This window comes from Nannospalax galili, unplaced genomic scaffold (genome assembly GCF_000622305.1).
Source record: "Nannospalax galili isolate Female #2095 unplaced genomic scaffold, S.galili_v1.0 scaffold96, whole genome shotgun sequence".
Lineage (NCBI taxonomy): Eukaryota > Metazoa > Chordata > Mammalia > Rodentia > Spalacidae > Nannospalax > Nannospalax galili.
In genome coordinates, this window is record NW_008342018.1 from 7,018,003 (window position 1) to 7,037,262 (window position 19,260).

The window sequence follows — 19,260 nt, forward strand, 5'->3', positions numbered from 1 at the left end:
ATGAACCTACCATTTGACCCAGTTATACCACTCCTTGGCATATACCCAAAAGACTCATCCATTTGCAGATACTTGTACATCCGTTTTTTTTTCTGCTCTTTTCACAGTATGTGAGAGATGGAATCAACTTAAGTGTCCCTCAACTGAGGAGTGAATAATGAAAATGTGGTACTTTTACACAATGGAGTACTTCTCAACAGTATAGAAAGACAAAATCATGAAATTTGTAGGTAAATGGATAGAACTAGAAGCTGTAAGTGAATTAACACAGACACAGAAAAACAAACTAAACATTTGTGGGTCGTAGCTTCAAATCTGTATACATATGCATATGCACACATACACATATGTGCACACACACAAATATATATACACACACACACACACACAAAATTTTAAAAAACTGATGTCTCCAAATGCTTATATACAGCCAGATGAAACACATGTATATATATAAATATACATATATATGTATATATCTCCTGACACAGCCATAGGAGCCAGGAAAATGGAAAGGAACCATAGGGGTAAAGATGAAGAAGGACTTTAAGAGAGGAAGCATCAAAGGAGAGAGGTGTTACAAAGTGGAAAATGGGGAAAATGGGGTATACTTTAACTTGGAGAGAATGACAATGGCTATACCCAGGGAGAAGAAAGAGTGATAAATAATAGATGATGTGAAAAATGAAAATGTAGTAGTTCAAAAATTTACTGAAAAGTTCATGTACTATACATATATGAATGTGTATAACTGAAGGCTATATAATAAAAATCACATTGCCAGGGAAGGGAAACCTCCCTTTGAGTTGTGGGTCAGGCAGTCCAAAACACTCCCCAAATTTCATGGGCTTTTTTTTGACAACTGAATGATATTCCATTGTTTAAATGTTCCATACTTTCATTATCCTTTCATCAGCTGATAAACAACATTTTTAGTATTTACTGGCTATTATGAATAGGGCAGAATAAACATGGATGAACAGGTATTTCTATAGTGGGATATAGTCCGTTGGGTGTATTCCCAAGAGTGTAATGTCTGGATCATATGGTGAATTGATTTCTACATTTTTGAAGAATCTCCACAGGAATTCCCACAGTATCAGCAGCAGTGCACATTCCCACCAGCAGTGGAAAAGTAGTCCCCTTTTTCCACATCCTCCCTATCATTATTTTATTATTATTTTATTATTATTATTATTATTATTTAGCAATGCTGAATACAGTAAAATAAAATCTCAAAGTGGTTTTAATTTGCATTCCCCTGATGACTAAACATGTTGAACATTCTTTTAGGCTTTTCTCATTCTAATTTCTTCTTTTGAAAATTCCCGTTTCAGTTCCTTGCTCCAATTCTAATTAGGTTATTAGTTTATTTTATATTTAGTTTTTTTGAGTTCTTTGAAATATTAATACTAACCCTCTGTCAGTGTTAGAGCTAGTAAATTTTTTTTTCACATTCTGTAGGTTGTGTCTTCCTCCAAATAATGCTGTTATATATATGTATATATTTAGTTTAATGAGATCTCATTTGCCAATTGGAGTCCTTTCCTCTCCGGTATGTTCCAGTGTAATCTCCACTTTCTCCTCTATCAGACTCAGGGTATCAGGTCTCATGTTATTGTCTGATCCATTTGGTGTTGAGCTTTGGGCATGCTGAAAGATAGGGATCTAGGTTCATTCTTCGAATGCAGCTATCCAGTTTGACCAGCACCATTTGTTGAACATATCTTTCTCCAGTGTGCATTTGTAGCTCTTTTGTCAAAGATCAGTTGACTGTAATAGTGTGAATTTAAATCTGGGTTTAAATTCTAGTCCACTGATTAGTATATAAGTGTATATGCCAGTACCATGACTTTTTTATTAATATAACTATTGTTTAATTTGTCATCGGGGTGGTAATGGCTAAAGCAGTTCTTTTATTGTTCAGGTTTATTTTTGGCTATCCTGGGTTTTTTGTGTTTCCATGTGAAATTTGATATTTTTTTTCCTTTTTTTTTTTTTTTTTTTTAAAGACAGGTTCTTCCTATTGCCCCAGCTGGCCTGGAACTCATACTGTTTACCATGCTAGTCTTGATCGCTCAGAGATCTGCCTGGCCTCTGTCTTTCTAATGTTGTAATAAAAGGTGTGTAAAACCACACCCAACTGAGATTAGTTTTTCAATATCTGTGAAAAATTTTAATGGTTACTGCATCAAATTTGTAGACAGTTTTTGGCAGGGTGGCCACATTCACAATATTAATCCTACTAATGGATGAGAATGGGAGATCCTTCCATCTTCCAATATCTTCAATTTATCTCTTCAGTGTCTTAATTTTTTTTTATTATACAAGTTCTTCACTTTTTTTCAGACATGGTTTCAGATTTTAAGAAATTAAATATAAAATTAAGATAGTTTTACTGATATATAATAAAGTGATTATTTCTTGAAACTTAAATTACTACAAAACAGTACTCTAGTTTAAAGAAGTACTATTCACGATTGGCAAGATGGAAGTGTGCAAAGATGCTTGGTGCCAAACATGACAATTTGAGTTTGATCCCTGGAGCACCCATAATGGAGGGAGAGAACCCACTTTTGCAATTTTTTCTCTGACCTCCAAAATGCATTGTGGCATGCTTCAGTCCCTCCTCCAAACAAAATAATGTAATTTTAAAAGGTGCTATCAAAATAAACCAATAATAAGTAAAAAGAAAAAATATTTCATAAAATCAGTTATTATTTCTAAAAATAAGAAAGGATTTGATATTGTTATATATTTTATGTTGATTGTTATGGAAAAATCAATAAAAACTCATAGATTAATAAATGTAGACTAATTTGAAGCCATTACCTTTAGTAAAATATAAGTGAAACTTTACTGAAATGATGAAATGATAATGTTTCCACATGGTATAACTCTACATGGTATCCATACTTAATGTCAGAAAATTTTGGTGTCTCACTTAAATTTCTCCTTTCTGCTCTGTTTGACCTGCTCTCATTCTCTTTAGGGTCTCATGCTCTGGACACAGATAGACAAACCATATAACACATCTTTATCTGAATTTTGCATAGTTTATAACTTTCCAGGGGCAGGGGAGTGACTTACAAAGAAATAACACCCAGTGACCAGCTCTGCTCCGTGGCTCAGTGGCCCACAATTCTGGATCACTTTTGCCCAAGGTTTGCCTCATCTTGTGTTGCTGCATGCCCATTTAGCCCATAGAGTTCCATGCAGGGTCCAAGGTGTCCTCACGAGGTCCCCCAGTGACCCATAGGGTCCAGAACAGGCTGGCTCTCCCATGACCTGTTCCCCACTTCCCAGAATGGCACCCATGTTCCCTCTCCTTTCATTCCAGTCTCCCATCACACTAGACTTCACCCTTCTTCCCAGGGTGTCCTGCACTTCTCTGTGGCTCCTCAGAGGAAATTGGGAGGAATAAATCATTTTTGGCTACACTCCATCCCTTTCCTCCACATTTACAATCTTTCCACCAATCTTTTGCAGGGGTACCTGATCCTCGGAGCGGGTGACAGATGGAGGGCACTTTCTTTTGCATCATGGTGAGACAGTAACTTCTTGGGTTCCCTATCATTCGTCTTCAAGACGTGGACATTGTTCTATCTTCGTGGTGTTTCCCCTACTATAAAGACAAATAAAGGAAATGAACACATCTAAATAAATGTGAATGTAAATACAAATGCCTAGAAGATATCCCAGTAGGTGTACTATATTCATTAAGCAGTATACTTGCAATGGCTTCCCTGCTAGGGCTTGTAGCCTGTATTGACACAGGAGGTTGGCTTGGTGTACAGCACCAGATGTGTGTTTCACCCTAGGAGTGGGCCTTATCCAATTAGAAACTTGTCAGTTGTACATGTTAGTCGAGCCATTATTGCACTTACAGGCATTACCTGGCATGTCCATAGTGTGCAGCACACAGGGTCCTTTGCTGAGTAGAATCATAGGGGAACTTTTCTTCCTCAAACATCTGCATAGTGCCTTCTGGCACTATAAATGTCATGCAACCAGTGGCATGTAGTTTATGGATTAGTCTCAGCTCCATCTTTTCTTTTCCTCCCACACTCACATCATGCAGTGTTTTCAGCAATATGGCCTTACTGACCTTTCTACTGTAAAACTGACATTAGTGGCAATAGCCTTGGTAAATTTGAGGACCTCAACTATCTCTCTCTGACCAACAGTTCATAGGGGGCAACCCACCCCTGGTATTGAAGATGTTCTTAACAGTTGTATAGTTTAGGAGCCTCTGTTTTTATCTTACTCAACCATAGAACTCCCAAGACTCATACAGCTATAGCTGGCCTTGTTTCTTCAGGTATCTTTCAAATGGTTTTCACATCTCTAAAACACATGACGGAAGGTTAACATCATATATTAAATCAATCATAGACATGGTCTAACAACATGGAAAGGTTTTATTCATTTGTATTAACTGTTTTCTCCATAGATCTTTGTTGGGTACCATAGCATGGGTAAGAGGCACTAATTTGGTTAGTTCTTTACTATCTTTAGTTATCCCTTGGGTGTCATTCGGTATTCTGGGGAGTTTACATGGACTCTCTGTATTTTTTTTTATCTTTGATATGCTTACAGATATTGGCTCCAGTTGCCTGACCCTGCATTGGGCTAAGGAGGCAGGAAGAAAGCAAGGGATTTCTCTTGTCCCTGCTGCACCTGTTGGTTCCCTGAGTCAGGCAGGCCCTGGTCCTGCCTCCTGACTGTAACCATAATTGTACTCTCTCCATTGACCATTCCTGCCTGCTGGGCGAGGCCTTGGTGGGTATAAACTTTATCAGGAGAAAAATGAATCTCATTCAATCTTTGGGGATCTTTAGCCACCCCTGGGACAGTTTTCATCCTTTTAATGCCTATTGTAAACTGTTGTTCTGGCTTTAAAGCCTTCTAGAAACTCTTTATTACTGAATTTTGTTTTCTATCAATTTTTTCTTTGGGAATTTGGGCTCAACACAAGGCTTGCATTTGTCTTCAAGTAACCAAATGAACCATTTCTTCTGTCCGGTCTTTTTTATATTTCTTCTAGGGTGTTCTGTTATTCTAAAGACACATTTTACATACTGGTTAGGGTCATTTAGATCTGCTGAAGCCTCTCTCAGTTTATAAAGCTCTATGCCATTCTTGAGATCCCAGTCGAATTAAACTTTCCTTTATATCTCTGGTGAATACAGTCTTATCTGGCCAGGTCAATTGGGTGTCATAGTCTGCTTTTCTCATACCTAGTTCTCTCATGCCTGTCCCTACTTCATAGTCCTCCAGCCTCCATTAATTATGGGAATTTCCCTTGGTGATGCATGTATCTTTAATGCATTTCACCAGCTATCTAATTAAGGACTGCTCACCATTGCATTGGCCTAGGTTGAAGAGCCAGTATGGCAAGGATGAATGGATGGTTATATAACTCAGCTGTGAAACTTCTGAAGGACTTAGACTGATGTTATTTGTTCCCATGTCCCATACCCTCATGAGCCACATGGTGAGAGGCTTTTTGATTGCTTGCTTCTAACATTTTCCTAGTTTTAGCAGTTCCCATGTGGAGTATTTCGTAGCTGCAGTACTGTTAGCTTTATTCCCCCACCCCGTTTTTTTTTTTTTTTTTATTAAAGGATGACTCTGAGGAGTAGGTTTAGCTGCTTTTACTTTTAGGTCATTTCCTTTTTCAGTATTATCTGTCTTTTTTCCAGAGTCCTTGGACCTTACACAAGTTAAAATGTCCCATTTTTTTCTCTATCAGGCTGTGCAACTGGATCTGCCAGTACCTCTCTAGTTTTTTCATCTTCCCCTGCCTTGGGCAAATATTTTATTATGCAAACTGGCCATGCCCCTTCTCTGGGTTCTCTGCTTGTGTCCAAGGACTGTAAAAGTTTTTCTATCCTTTCTATAACCCTTAACAAATCTTCACATACCCACAACTGGGCTCTTTCCCCACATTTACAACACAGCTGTGGCCCACGATTCTGTGTGGCCAACCCTTTTTCAGTTACATATTTTATAATCCATTGTATAATCCACATGACTACTGCTAACCCCATTAAGCATATGGTGTTTGGTTGCCCTCTCCCCTGGCTTCCTGCCAGTTTCTCATCGATGAGTTGCATTACCTCACAGGACTCTTTGCCGCACTCATTGTCACCTTTTTGGATTTGGGATTCTGAACCTGGCTGACCAGACACTGCTGCTGGTACCACAATGCTTTCCCAGGCTCATATCCCCAAGTTCTTCCCAGACTTCTGCAGTTCATTTATCCTGCTGACTATGCCAATTGTGCCCCATTAAATTTTCTCCTTCCTGCTCTGTTTGACCTGCCCACATTCACTTCAGTGTCTCATGCTCCTGACACAGATAGACAAAGCATATAACACATCTTTATCTGAATTTTGCACAGTTTATACCTTTGCATGGGCAGAGGAGTGACTTACAAACAAACTAACCTCCGGTGCCCAGCTCTTCACCATGGCTCACTGGCCCACCATACTGGAATGCTTCTGCCCATGGTCTGCCTCATCTCTTGTCCTGCAGGCCCACTCAACCTACAGAGTTCCATGAGGGGCCTATGGGGTCCTTACAAGGTCCCCCAGTTTCCCATGAGGTCCAGGGCAGTCTGGCCTGCCCACTCCCTGTTCCCCACTTCCCATAATGGTGCCTATGCTCCCTCTACTTTCATTCCACTCTCCCATCACACTGGGCTCCACCCTTCTTCCCAGGGTGCCCTGCACTCATCTATGGCTCTTCAGAGGAAGTCTGGAGGAATAAATCAGTTTTGGGCTACATATGGAAACTTAGTTTTACATGTAGAACTATTTAAGAAATAATCTGTGCCATGTCTTCATTATATACAATATAACTATGATTTGTTGACAGTTTGGAAAAGTAACATTCTAAACAGGCTGGAAATCAACTTCGAAATGATTTATAGCAGTAAAGCTTTATATTTGTAGTCTAAAAAAAACTTTTTTCTCCTTTTTTCTCTGTTTTTTTTTTTTTTTTTTTTTTTGAGATTGTCTCCCTGTAGCCCAGGCTGGCCTGGAACTAACTCTGTAAACAAGACTGTCCTTGAGCCTTGAAAGTTCTTGGAATAAAATTGTGGGCCACGTCAACCAGCTACCCTTGCTACTTTGGTTTGCATTTTGCTAAAGTATAACTGAAGTTTCAAGAAGTTGGAACTATTATGAATACTCAAGAGCATAGTATCAGAGTGTGTGTGTGTGTGTGTGTGTGTGCATGTGTGTGTGTGTGTCTGTGTGTGTGCTTTCATTTGGGAAGCTGTAAATATGTGTTTATTCATTAGGCATGAGCTATATTTTTCTAGATTCTCTGAGTATCATTCTATGTATTTTATAACTTTCTACTTTAAGTGACCAACATGTTGAAATTCAGACTTTAAGATAGAAAATATTGCAATATGAAAGAAAAAATATCCACAACTGGCAGAATAGAATAAAATCAAATGTATTGTGTTTTATAATATAATGGATAATACATTTGTAATTTATATTGAATATATTAACAGCATAATTTATTAGTATATTGACAGGTAAGGTTAAATATGTTATGGAATATTTGTTAGTAGTACTATTTAAAGTTTAGGAAGAAAAAAATGTTTAAAATATAAAAGACAGACAAATATTCTGTCTTGTGTTCTGGGTGTACTCATCAGTGTAAACAATAATATAGCATCAATTAAAAAGCCAACCTGTTTTGAAGTGTCTTCAAAACTCATTATTTGCATTTCAATGTTAAATTGTGTTAAAGAAAATGAATACATTTGTTTTACTTTTATTCAAAATATTTATTTAGCCAGGAGTGATGGTGCCTTTAATCCAAGCACTTGGGAGACCGAAGCAGGTGGATCTCTTTGAGATCCAGGCCAACGTGGTCTACACAGTGAATTCCAGATGAGCTGAGGCTCAGGGAGACCTTGTCTCAAAAATGATGATAATAATAACAACAAAATATATTTATTCAATCTCTATGCATATGCTTAAATTTAAAGAGGATAAATTAAAAACTACATTCTCCTTAATTATGCTGAAAATATACTAAATATTTCAAATAAGAACCAACTTCAGTTATCTAATAAAATCCACAAATGTTCTGTGATTTTTCTACATGGGAAATTTTTCAGGTAGCTATTTTCTACATTTTGATATGCACTTAATTTTTATGAATCATAATTTATGTAAATTCTCATAACATTTTCTTCCCCTCCTTCCGTCCTTTCTTCCTTCTTTCTCCCATATTATTACATGGGTTGAGGCACCCTTGTGTGTGTGTGTGTGTGTGTGTGTGTGTGTGTGTGTACACGACTTTTACATCAAAATCAGGTGCCTTCCTCTATTGCTCTCCAAATTCTCTTTGACATATGGTCTCTCACTAAATCCAGAGCTCACTGATTAGCTAGACTAGTTGCTTAGTGAATCCACCTACCATCCATTTCCAGCCTTAGGTGGATCCTGGGGATCCAAACAGCATCTCATGCTTTCATACAAGCACTTTAGCCACTGAGTCATCTCATAAGCCCTCATAACATTTTATATATGCTAATATATTACAGAATAAAAATGGCTCAGCATATAAGAGCACTAGATGCTCTTGCAGAGGACCCGGGTTTGACTCCCAGCACCCAAATGGTGGCTAACACAGCCCATACCTCCAGTTCCAGTGGATCTAATGCCCTTTTCTGACCTCCTCAGACATTGTGCATTATGGGTGCACTAACACATTCAGGCAATACACTCATACACATAAAAATAATTAATAAAATATTTTAAAAATTATCACAGTTCAATTTTTAAGAGTCACTATTAGCCAGATTCTGTTCTTATAGCTGCATTGTGATATGTCATTTCATATCTCACCAAAACCCTGGCATATATAATCATTACCCACATTTGCAGAATCATCTTTTACAGATGATTATGGTTTCCAAAGTCTATATTGCTGCTATGTAGCAGAACTAAAATTCTCATCCAGAAGATAACATCTGTAAAACTGATGCCCTTGATTGAAAAATTATATTGCTTACCAATGAATAAAATTCATTCCATTTATGTCAATACAGAAGTTTTTCCTCCCTAATGTTTTCCTTTGTTTCAGGCAGCTTTAATATAAGCACAAGTAATTTTATCATTTCAACAAGAAACTTCATTATAAGAATGAAAAAAAAACATCAAAATACATCTTCCTGCCCATCTTTTATTGAATTGTTTATTTTCTTGTTTGTTTTTTGAGTTCTTGGTATATTCTGGATATTAATCCTCTATCAGATGTGTATCTTATAAAGATCTTTTTTTCCCACTCAGTGGGTTTCCTCTTCCTTGGTTATTTCTTTTTTGCTGTACAGAAGCTTTGTAGTTTAATGAAGTTCCACTTATTGATCGTTGATCTTAATGCCTGAAGAGCTGATGTCCGAGTTAGAAAGTCTTTTTCTACACCTATATGTGGAGGCTATTGCCTATGCTTCTTTCCAGCAGTTTCAGAGTTTCGGGTTTTATATTAAGGTTTTATATTATTTTATGGTCTTCGAACCAGTTGGAGCTTACTTTTGTGCAGAGTGAAAGATAAGGGTTTAATTTCATTCTTCTTTAGGTGGAGCTCCAGATTTTCCCATACCATTTGTTGAAGATGCTATCTTTCCTCCTTTGTGTGTTCTTGACACTTTTGTCAAATATCAGGTGACCGAAATTGCATATACTCATGTTTGGGTCTTCTATTGTGTTCCATTGATCTGCCATGTCTATTTTTGTGCCAATACCATGTACTTTTTATGATTATGGCTTTGTAATAAAATCTGAGATCTGGTATGGTGATCCCCCAGCTTTGCTCTTTTTGCATATGAATTTTAGAATTATTTTTTTTCAAATTCTATGAAGAATGTCCTGGTAATTTGATTGACATTACATTGAGTCTATAGACCAGAACAGAGAGGTCTCAAAAAAAAAAAAAAAAAACAAAAAAAAACAACAAAAAAAAACGGCTAAGAAATACCTTAAAAGTGATCAACATCCTTAGTATTCAGAGAAATGCAGATAAAAACCACTTTAAGAGTTCATCTTACCCCAGTCAGACTGGCTAAGATCAAGAGAATGAAAGACTCCAAATGCTGGAGAGGATGTGGAGGAAGAGGAATGCTCATTCACTGCTGGTGGGAATGCAAACTCCTACAACCACTATGGAAATCAGTGTGGGAAACCCTCAAAAAACTAAAAAAATGAACCTATCATGTAATCTGGTTATACCACTCCTTGACATATAGCCAAAGGCCTCATCGTAGTGTATAGATACTTGTCCATCCCTGTTTGTTGCTGCTCTCTTCACAGTTATTCAGAAATGGAAGCAACCTAAATGTCCCTCAAATGACAAATGGACAGTGAAAATGTGGTACATTTACACAATGGAGTTCTACTCAGCAGTAAGAAAAGATGGAATTATGAAATTTGAAGGTAAATGGATGGAACCAAAGAGTGTTACACTAAGTGAAGTAACACAAATGCAAAAAAGCAAGAGAAATATGCTTTCCTTGATTTGAAGATTGTAGCAGCAATCCCTTATATGTGAATATATATTCTGATGTCACCAGAAGACAGGAAAATGGAAAGGATACAAGGACATCAAGGAAAGAAAGAACCCATAAGAGGGAGATAGTATGGAACAGATGTAACTGGAAGGAGTTGGGGAAAGTGGAAATGTTTGTCTTGGAGGAGAAAAGGGAAGAACAGGCAAGGGTCACTCACAGAGAATATACATCTGAGAAATTCCCAGTACTAGGTGACACATCTTCAGTTGACCCTCTATACCTAAGGCCCATGGAACATAGTGGGATGAAGGGTAGAGGTAAATCTAATGCATCTCTCAACTCTCACCAGTGAAGCTTCTTAATACAATAGAATGTGATGCACACAGAAGGTCACAGATGGCCAAGTTTTAAAGACTAAGGGACTGCAGAGTGTGTATCCTTGAATAGAACATCTATACTGAAACTCACCTACCCACAGCTCATGGACCACTTAAGAAGAGGGGGCAGAAAGATTGGAAAACCCAGGATGCATCATGAACGCAGGGAAGCAGAGGCTTTCAGCCCACTGGAAGCTTGCACATATGAACTTGTGGCAATGGTGGCACTGAGCACAGGATCCATGTCAAATCAATTAAACAAGGGCACAAAGGGAAGGAGAGAAATGGTTGGTGGGCAAGTCCTAGACTGAGAAATATTGCAGACTGACTGCTACTGGTTGAGGGAGAGTAGATCTTACATAAGATCTCTATATAGGCTGACTAGACTCCAATGGATAGATTTGCACTGAAGGACCTCTGGGTACAAATGCTTGACTGCATAGAACTTAACATGTATGGCAGATTACATGGGGTTTGGTGGGAGCGTGAGGAACATGGATGGGGGAGACGGTCTAAATTTGATTAAGAACTGTTGTATGAAATTACAAAAGATTAATTAAAAAAACTCTCTCCCAGAATATGCTTTACTGATTTTTGTGGGATCATGGTTTTGTGTAACCATGAACAAAATCAGCCCATCTCCATTCCCTGAGCTGCTAATTACATGCAGCACATTAAATTAATTCCACTTGGGAAAAGACCACATAATTAATTAATTAACAGTAAGACAGAAGAGAAGATAGGTTATCATATGATAATCTCTCCTTTGGGAAGTTTCTATGGTACGGTGTTCTTCACAGTGAGTGGAAAGAGAACTATTAACTCTTTGTAAGCTTAATTAGGCTGTATTTGGTACAACACCAAAATTCAAGATGTCGGACTTGCACTTAGAGTCAGACAAAGAGAATTCTTATATGATGTGAAAATGTGTGAGTATTTCAGGTTTCATATCCTGATATTTGTGAGATTGTGAAAAGAATAATAAAAAATCATGGATGCTTTCTGGAAGTGTTTTGGTCATGAAAGAACTTGCTTCTATTTGAATACACATAATCAGCCAAGTTCCAACATGCAGTTAGGACTACTTGGAATGGACATTAATCTAGAAAAAATATTGAGGCTTTGTTTTCTGGACTTTGTTTCTGCTCTAAAATGGATATACCATCTGTGCTATATAAATTGAAATATTTTGAAGACTGCCTACTAAAATAGATGTTCACATAAAAAAACCTGTAGAAAGCTATGATAAGTTGATTTTCCTTTTTCTTTATTGTATCAAAATATAAATGCTATAAATTGACTATATTTGTCATATTAACTCTTTTGAAGAATTAATATTGTTCTAAGAAATTAAGAATATGCATAGTGTACATCCAATCCCATTACCATCTGCCTTTGAAACTCTACATTCCCAAACTACAACTCTGTACCTATCAACCATTAACTTCTGCGCTTCTCTCAGTCAATCCCTGGCAAGCATTCACTTTCTGTTTCAGTCATAAGTCTCTCCTGGGTACCTGATGCAACTGAAATTGACTAGTATGTTTCAAGTACTATAACTTCAGTGTTCACCCATGCTATAGAATATTTCAAAATGAAATTATTTGAAGTCATAATAACAGTAGTCTATTGTGCATTTATCATATTTCCTTTATTATTCCCTGGATTCACAGTTGGGTGGCTGCTTGTTTTGATTACTGTGCATAATGCTGGTACAAACAATGGACAGTAGAGGCAAGGATGGAATTTCTGGGTTATATTGTAATTCTATTTTTAAGATTCATGTAATATTCCCAAATTTCTCCACAGAAGTGGTACCATTTTATACTAAGTAGCAAAATATAAGAAATCCAGTTTCTCCACATACTTGCCATGAGATATCCTTCCTTCCCTCCCTACCCCTCTCTCACCCTTTACCTATCTCTCTTCCTTCCTACTTTGCCCTTCTCTTCCTTTCCCTGCCTATGTCTTCATCTCCCCTTATGTCCTCCCTCTCTCTCTCCATTCTAATGTTTATGGATTTCTGCTATCTCACTTTTTTCCCTTTGAATTCAGTTAGTAATTGGTCATAATAAATAGCTTTTCATGTGCTCATTTAGCATTTTTCTCCTTGTTTGGAGAAATGTCTATTCCAGTTCTTCTTAGAGCATGTTTAAATGACATCATTAGCTTGTTTTTCTTGCCATGTTGTAGGCAGTTTTTATATATAATGGGCATTAACCCCTTTCAGAGGCATCTTCTGAAAATATTTTATACTATTAAATGGGTTGCCTTTTTATAGAGACCTTTGCTTAGATGAATATGATTTTAATCTGATATCTCCAATTTATCCATTTTTCTTACAAGTATTTTGTATCATTTGTAATAAACCATTGCCAAGATGATGACAATTTTCAGGTTTATTTAGCTTTACTTTTTATGTTTTAAACTTTGAAACTATTTTTATGTTTTTCAGTGTGAAACTAGAAGTTCATTCTTTTTAACCTGGACTTACAATTTCCCAACAATGTTTGTTGGGAAGATTGTGGATTTTCTATTGGATGATTGGATGATCTTGGTCCATTTGTCAAAAATTATTTTATTACATATATAAATATTTATTTAGGAGAATTTTAATATGCATATTATTTAACTTGGGGTCATTCATTAGGTAAAGTGCCTGCTAAGAAAGAATGAGGACCCATGTTCAGGTCTCCAACAGCCACATAAAAACCTGAGTAGAGTAATGCAAGTCTGTTGTGATCACTAATCTCTGCTGTCAAGTTGACACACCTAGGAGGAGGAAACCTTGTTTTAAGGTTTGCTCCTTTCATATTGGCCTGTGGACATGTCATGTCTGTTGGGCATTTTCTTAATTACAAATTGATGTAGTGTTCATTGTCTACTATGGGAAGTATCATCCCTAAGCATTTGGGCCTGGGCTCTGTAATGTAGCAGAACATGAGCCTGAGATTAAGACAGAAGAGTGGCCTTCTATGGTTTCTGCGTCAAATTCTGACCTTCAGCTTCTACCTTGACTTCCTTTTATGATGGACTGTAATCTGTAAGATGAAAAAGAACCCTTTCCTCCCTAACTTACTTTTGGTCATTTTGTTTACCTCAGCAATGCTAAAGCAGACTAGACTACCTATAATCCAAGTGCTGGGGTAGCAGAGAGAGGAAGTTACCAGAGGCTTTGTGTCCATCCAGGTTCAGTGAAAGACTTTGTCTCAGGAAGTAATGTGGAAGTCAGGCTCGGTACATATGCCTTTAATCCAGTGCTCAGGTGGCAGAGGCAGGTTGATCTCAGAGATAGATGACAGTCCGGTTGACATAGTGGGTTCCAGGCAAGCTGGGCCTATAGGGTGACCCTGTCTCTAAAATCCAATAAGGTAGAGAGAGAGAGAGCAAGTAACCTGACATTTATTCTGGCCTCCAAATATACACCTGCACACACATAAATGCATGCCCCCTCTCTTGCATTCATCCCACACTTAGAAACACATGATTATGTACACAATATATGTACCACACATACAATAAAAATATAAATATGTGTTATTTGTCTTCATTCTTTTATGAAACTATTTTGATTTTCATGAGCTTGATGTAAAGTTTAATATCAAAATGTATGGCGACTTTATCTTCTTTTGTAAAGGTTGCTGAAGTTCACCAATTTTTCATATGCCACATAAAGCTAATTGAGAATGTGTGTATATGTGTGTGTGTGTGTGTGTGTGTGTGTGTGTGTGTGTGTGTGCATTTGGACATTGCTGAATGTGAAACAGTCTTTTGTGTCTTGTGCATGCTAGGCAAGCACTCCACAGCTGAGTCATACTCCAGCCTTTGCTGAGATTTATAGATGGCTTTGGACAGTAATTTCAACAAGATTTAAAGGGGGATATCCCGAATCTTTGTTTCTTTATTTCAGCAACATTTTACAATTATTCACTGCAACATAAGAAGTCATTCACCTCCTTAGTAAAATGTGTTACTAGTGATTTTTTTCATGTGTGTATGTCATTTTAAATTGAATCATTTACTAAATTCCCCTTTTCTTTTCTTTTTGGATTGTTTGTGGATTCCATGTAAAGATGTAGCTGTGTTTTTTGGTGGAGAGTTCTCTGGAAATGCCCCACACATGTGGATGATTCTGCAGACTTATTGACTATAACATCATGATGGTAGAAAGTTGGAATGTTAGATTGAGACCCCAAATTTTCTTAGTCTAGCTCACTTCCTTTAAAGGTCATTTAAGAGTCTCATACCCAAAAGGAAGTCTCTTCTTTCCGGCACTATGCTCCTTGCCAAGCAGCTCCCAGCTATTTTGCTTCAGAAGTTTGTTCATTGCAACTTGTTGAATTTGCTTATTACTTCTAAGAGGATATTTGTGTGCAGGTGGATTTTTTTTGGATTTTTACTTAGTCTTCGTTTATGCAGAGAGTGATTCCTTTTATTATTTTTGAAAAATTTTATGATGAAAGGCTATAGTATTTTGCCAAATATTGCTTTTCTTGAGATAGGGTCAATCTGACTCGTATCATTAGATCAATTTAACTCAGTTGCCAAACAACTTTTTTATCAGTCTTTTTTATGTGATTCATATGCATGCGTTTCTAAAAACATGTTTTTAAAAACATTTTTTAATTTTTTTTATGTGTATGTGTTGCTTGCATGTATATCAGTGAGCCCATGTTGTGCAATGCATGTGAAGGTCAGAAGAGGGTGTCAGATTCCCCTAGAACTGGAGTTAGGATGGCTATTAGCCTCCATGTGGTTGCTGGGCATTGAACTTGGGTCCATTGCAAGAAGAACTAGTGCAGTTAATTGCTGGACTATCTCTCCAGTCCCACGACAGATTTATTAATCCCCAAGTATTTCTCATTGGAAGAGGACTTTATATACACAAATTTAAATCTAATTCAGGAGCTTAATTCAATAATTTATAATATGGTCTTATTTTTTGTATTTAGAATAAAATATCTATCGTAGTGTTGGAGTTTATCATTTTCCTTCATAATTCTAAATTACTTTCCTTGTACTCATACTGTGGAAATTTTCTTGACTCCCTAGGGCACTATCACTTCAAGTTGACAATATCCATGGTTTTGCAGCTAAAGTTATTATCTGGCAACTAAAGTAAGTTCTTATTATAGTTAATGAAATGTATTTATAACCTGTGCAATAATATAGTGAAAACTCAGTCACAATCATTTTGTTAAATGAACTGATGATTTAATTAATAAACAAATGACACAGACAAAATTTCTGTGCTTTGCGTGTGTCACTTCCAAAATTCATATTTTGCCAATGTGATAGCATTAAAAGGTGGATCTTAATCCCAGCACTTGGGGGGCAGAGGCAGGCAGCTCTCTGTGAGTTCAAGGCCAGCCTGGTCTACATCATGAGTTCCAAAACAGCTGGGGCTACAGGGAGACCCTGTCTCAAAAAGACCAAAAACAAAAAGCACACAAAAGGTGTATCTTTTAAAAAGTGATTCAGCTGAGAAGGGTTCTCCCTAGTGAAGGGAATGGGATTAAGACAAAAAAAAAGAAGATCCAGAACCAGGGAGATAGTTCAGCTGTTAAGAGCATTGACTACTCCTGCAGAGGACATAGGTTTAATTATCAGCATCCACATGGTGGCTAAAAGCTGCCCATAACTCTAGTCCCAAGGGATCTGATGCCCTCTTCTCTCCTCCAGCATTGTATACAGATGAATGTGCATACATGCATGAAAAACACCCACAAAATAATAGTGAATCCAAAAATTATTTTACAAACAATGATTCGCATTTGCTTGTCTTCCCTTTCACCTTCTATCCTGTGAGCACTCAGCCAGAAGGCCATACCAGCAAACGAAGGTGGCACAATGATCTCAGAGTTCCTAGCCTTCAGGTCTTGGAAAAGTAAATTTCTGTTTTTTTTTTAAGTTATCGTTTTCTGTCATGAATATGTCCTGGGGTGTTATGATCAAATACCCACATGCTCAAAATAAGTCACCAAGAGTAGACCAAAATAGTATTCTATCAAAGTCCAACTTGGAAAACCAAAGAGGTTATTAACCTTACAGGCCAACCTGAAGTGATTTTTATGGATCAGACTTATAGGTTCAAGACCTGCCAATTATCCCAGAGCATACTTGTAGATATAATTATCTCCCTGGATGAAGCCAGTTGCTGTCACTACCCCAACCTCTGTAATGTGTGTCAGAGACACTTATTAATGTGGAATGAAGACAAAGGATCACCATGTATACAACAAGGAAATTTTATTTGGATCACGCTTTGATAAATGAATGAAAATGAGGTGAAATTTCTGTGCTTTGAGTATGTCACTTCCAAAAGTCACGCTTTGTCAAGGAAAGAGATGGTTAAGTTAAGCAGGTTTCTCCCTAGAGAAGTAAATGGGATTAAGGTTCTCAGAATGGAGGGTTCTGGCCTGGAGAAATGGCACAGCCATTGAAGGCTAAGGCTAACAACCAAAACAAGAAAGGAGGATTCAAGGCTAGAGATATGCAGTGATCAAAAACAAAAGAACAAAAACAAAAACAAAACAAAACAAACAAACAACCACAACAACAACAAAAAACCCACAAGTATGAGGCAAGGACATCCAAGAGGGACCATGTATGGGATGCTAATAGAGATTCTGCTCCTAAACAGGACATCATCTGTATCACGTGCTTCCCACCCCCAGCCTCACAGAACACTTCAGAAATGGGGTAGAAGGCTCTTGGCAGCCATGTGTCAAGAAAAACTGCTGCAAAACAGTGTCTTCTGGATATGATAGTGCATATGCATGCACGGACTTCCTGAACTGTACTTACATGCACAAGACCTCCACAAGGTTAACCTGTGTTAATTTCCACATCCCATAAGTGGAAGAGGTGAAGCTACTCCTGAAAGTTGTTTTCCGATCTTTACATTCATGCTGTGGCACATGTGCAGAAAACAGTTGTTACTGTCTTCAGTGGCATAGCCCCTGATAACTTGCCCTGCCCCAGTAAATAACCTCCTACCCATGATCATGCAGACAACAGTATTTAAAATCAGTGGTCCTAAAGAAAATACATAAAAGTACAAAAGGGACTGTTAGGAAGAAAGGACCAATAGGATTCAGGGCAGGGGATGCGACAGGGTAATAGAGGATAAGATGAACTGAAATTCAATATGTACATGTATGAAATTGTGAAAGAGTAAAACACAAATTTATAAAAAATAAAACTTTATGTTCCCTTTCATGCACCCTAGTTACATGTGTGCTTAAACTTTAAGTTTCTCAGAGATTATGAGAGAGACTTTAAGCTACATGATTTGAGTGAAATAGAGCAAAAAAGTAGAAAACATTTGTAATAATGAAAGCTTCCCAGTCATATGTATATATCCAGAGAAAGTACAGGTTGTATTGAAGCCCAAGAGACAATGTTCCTACCATGTATATTTGTCAACAAGATATTGGAGTTACATTTTCTCTTTCAAAGAAAAGCCTTCAGAATATGTCTATGTCAGGCTCACTTGCATATTTCCCATGTAAAAATTCAAAACCCGTGTTTAGATTAAGACATTCTAAGTCTGAATGTCACAGTGGTGAGTATCATGTAGTAAACCCCCTTTTAAAAAGTTATGTTTAAACACTGGCTTTCTTTGTTTAAAGATTGATATTTAATTACGTACATGTATGTGTCTCTGTGTGAGACTATGACACCTATGTGTGGTGCTTACAGAGGCCAGAAGAGGGAGTTGGAATCCTTGGAGCTACGGTTTCATGTGATTGTGAACTGCCCAGTGTGGGTGCTGGGAACTGAACTCCGGTTCACTGGAAAGGGAGCAAGAACTCTAATTCACCGAGGCATCTCTGCAGCCCAAAACTGTTTATCAAAACAAATTTCTTAATACAATTTAAAACTAAATGTATAATCACTGCTCTGATGGCCTTCTTTTAAAAAATTTCACATAAAACAAAAAATTTCAAAACCATATCAAAAAATTTATTGTTACTGATTTTTATTCATAATTAGTAATAAATGCATAGAGTAGCATTATATTCATATTTATGTTACTTCTTTCAAATAAATTAAATATCACCTGATTTATGAGCATTTTAGTTTACTTATAAAACAATGCTTCATGATTTTGCTCAGTACAAACTTTACCTCTCTCTACTACTAACAGTGTAAACTATGAAAAGCTATGTAAATTCTATCAGTATCATTTCAGTAGTAAAATTCAGAAAGTACTTTTGTTCTTGCTTGTACATTCATACATAATTCACAGGAAATGCATGTCTACTTAAGATATACTAAAAGCTCAAAATTTATTAGTATTTTTTTAAAAATTAAAAGCTTTTGGTAATTTCCTAAATTGAA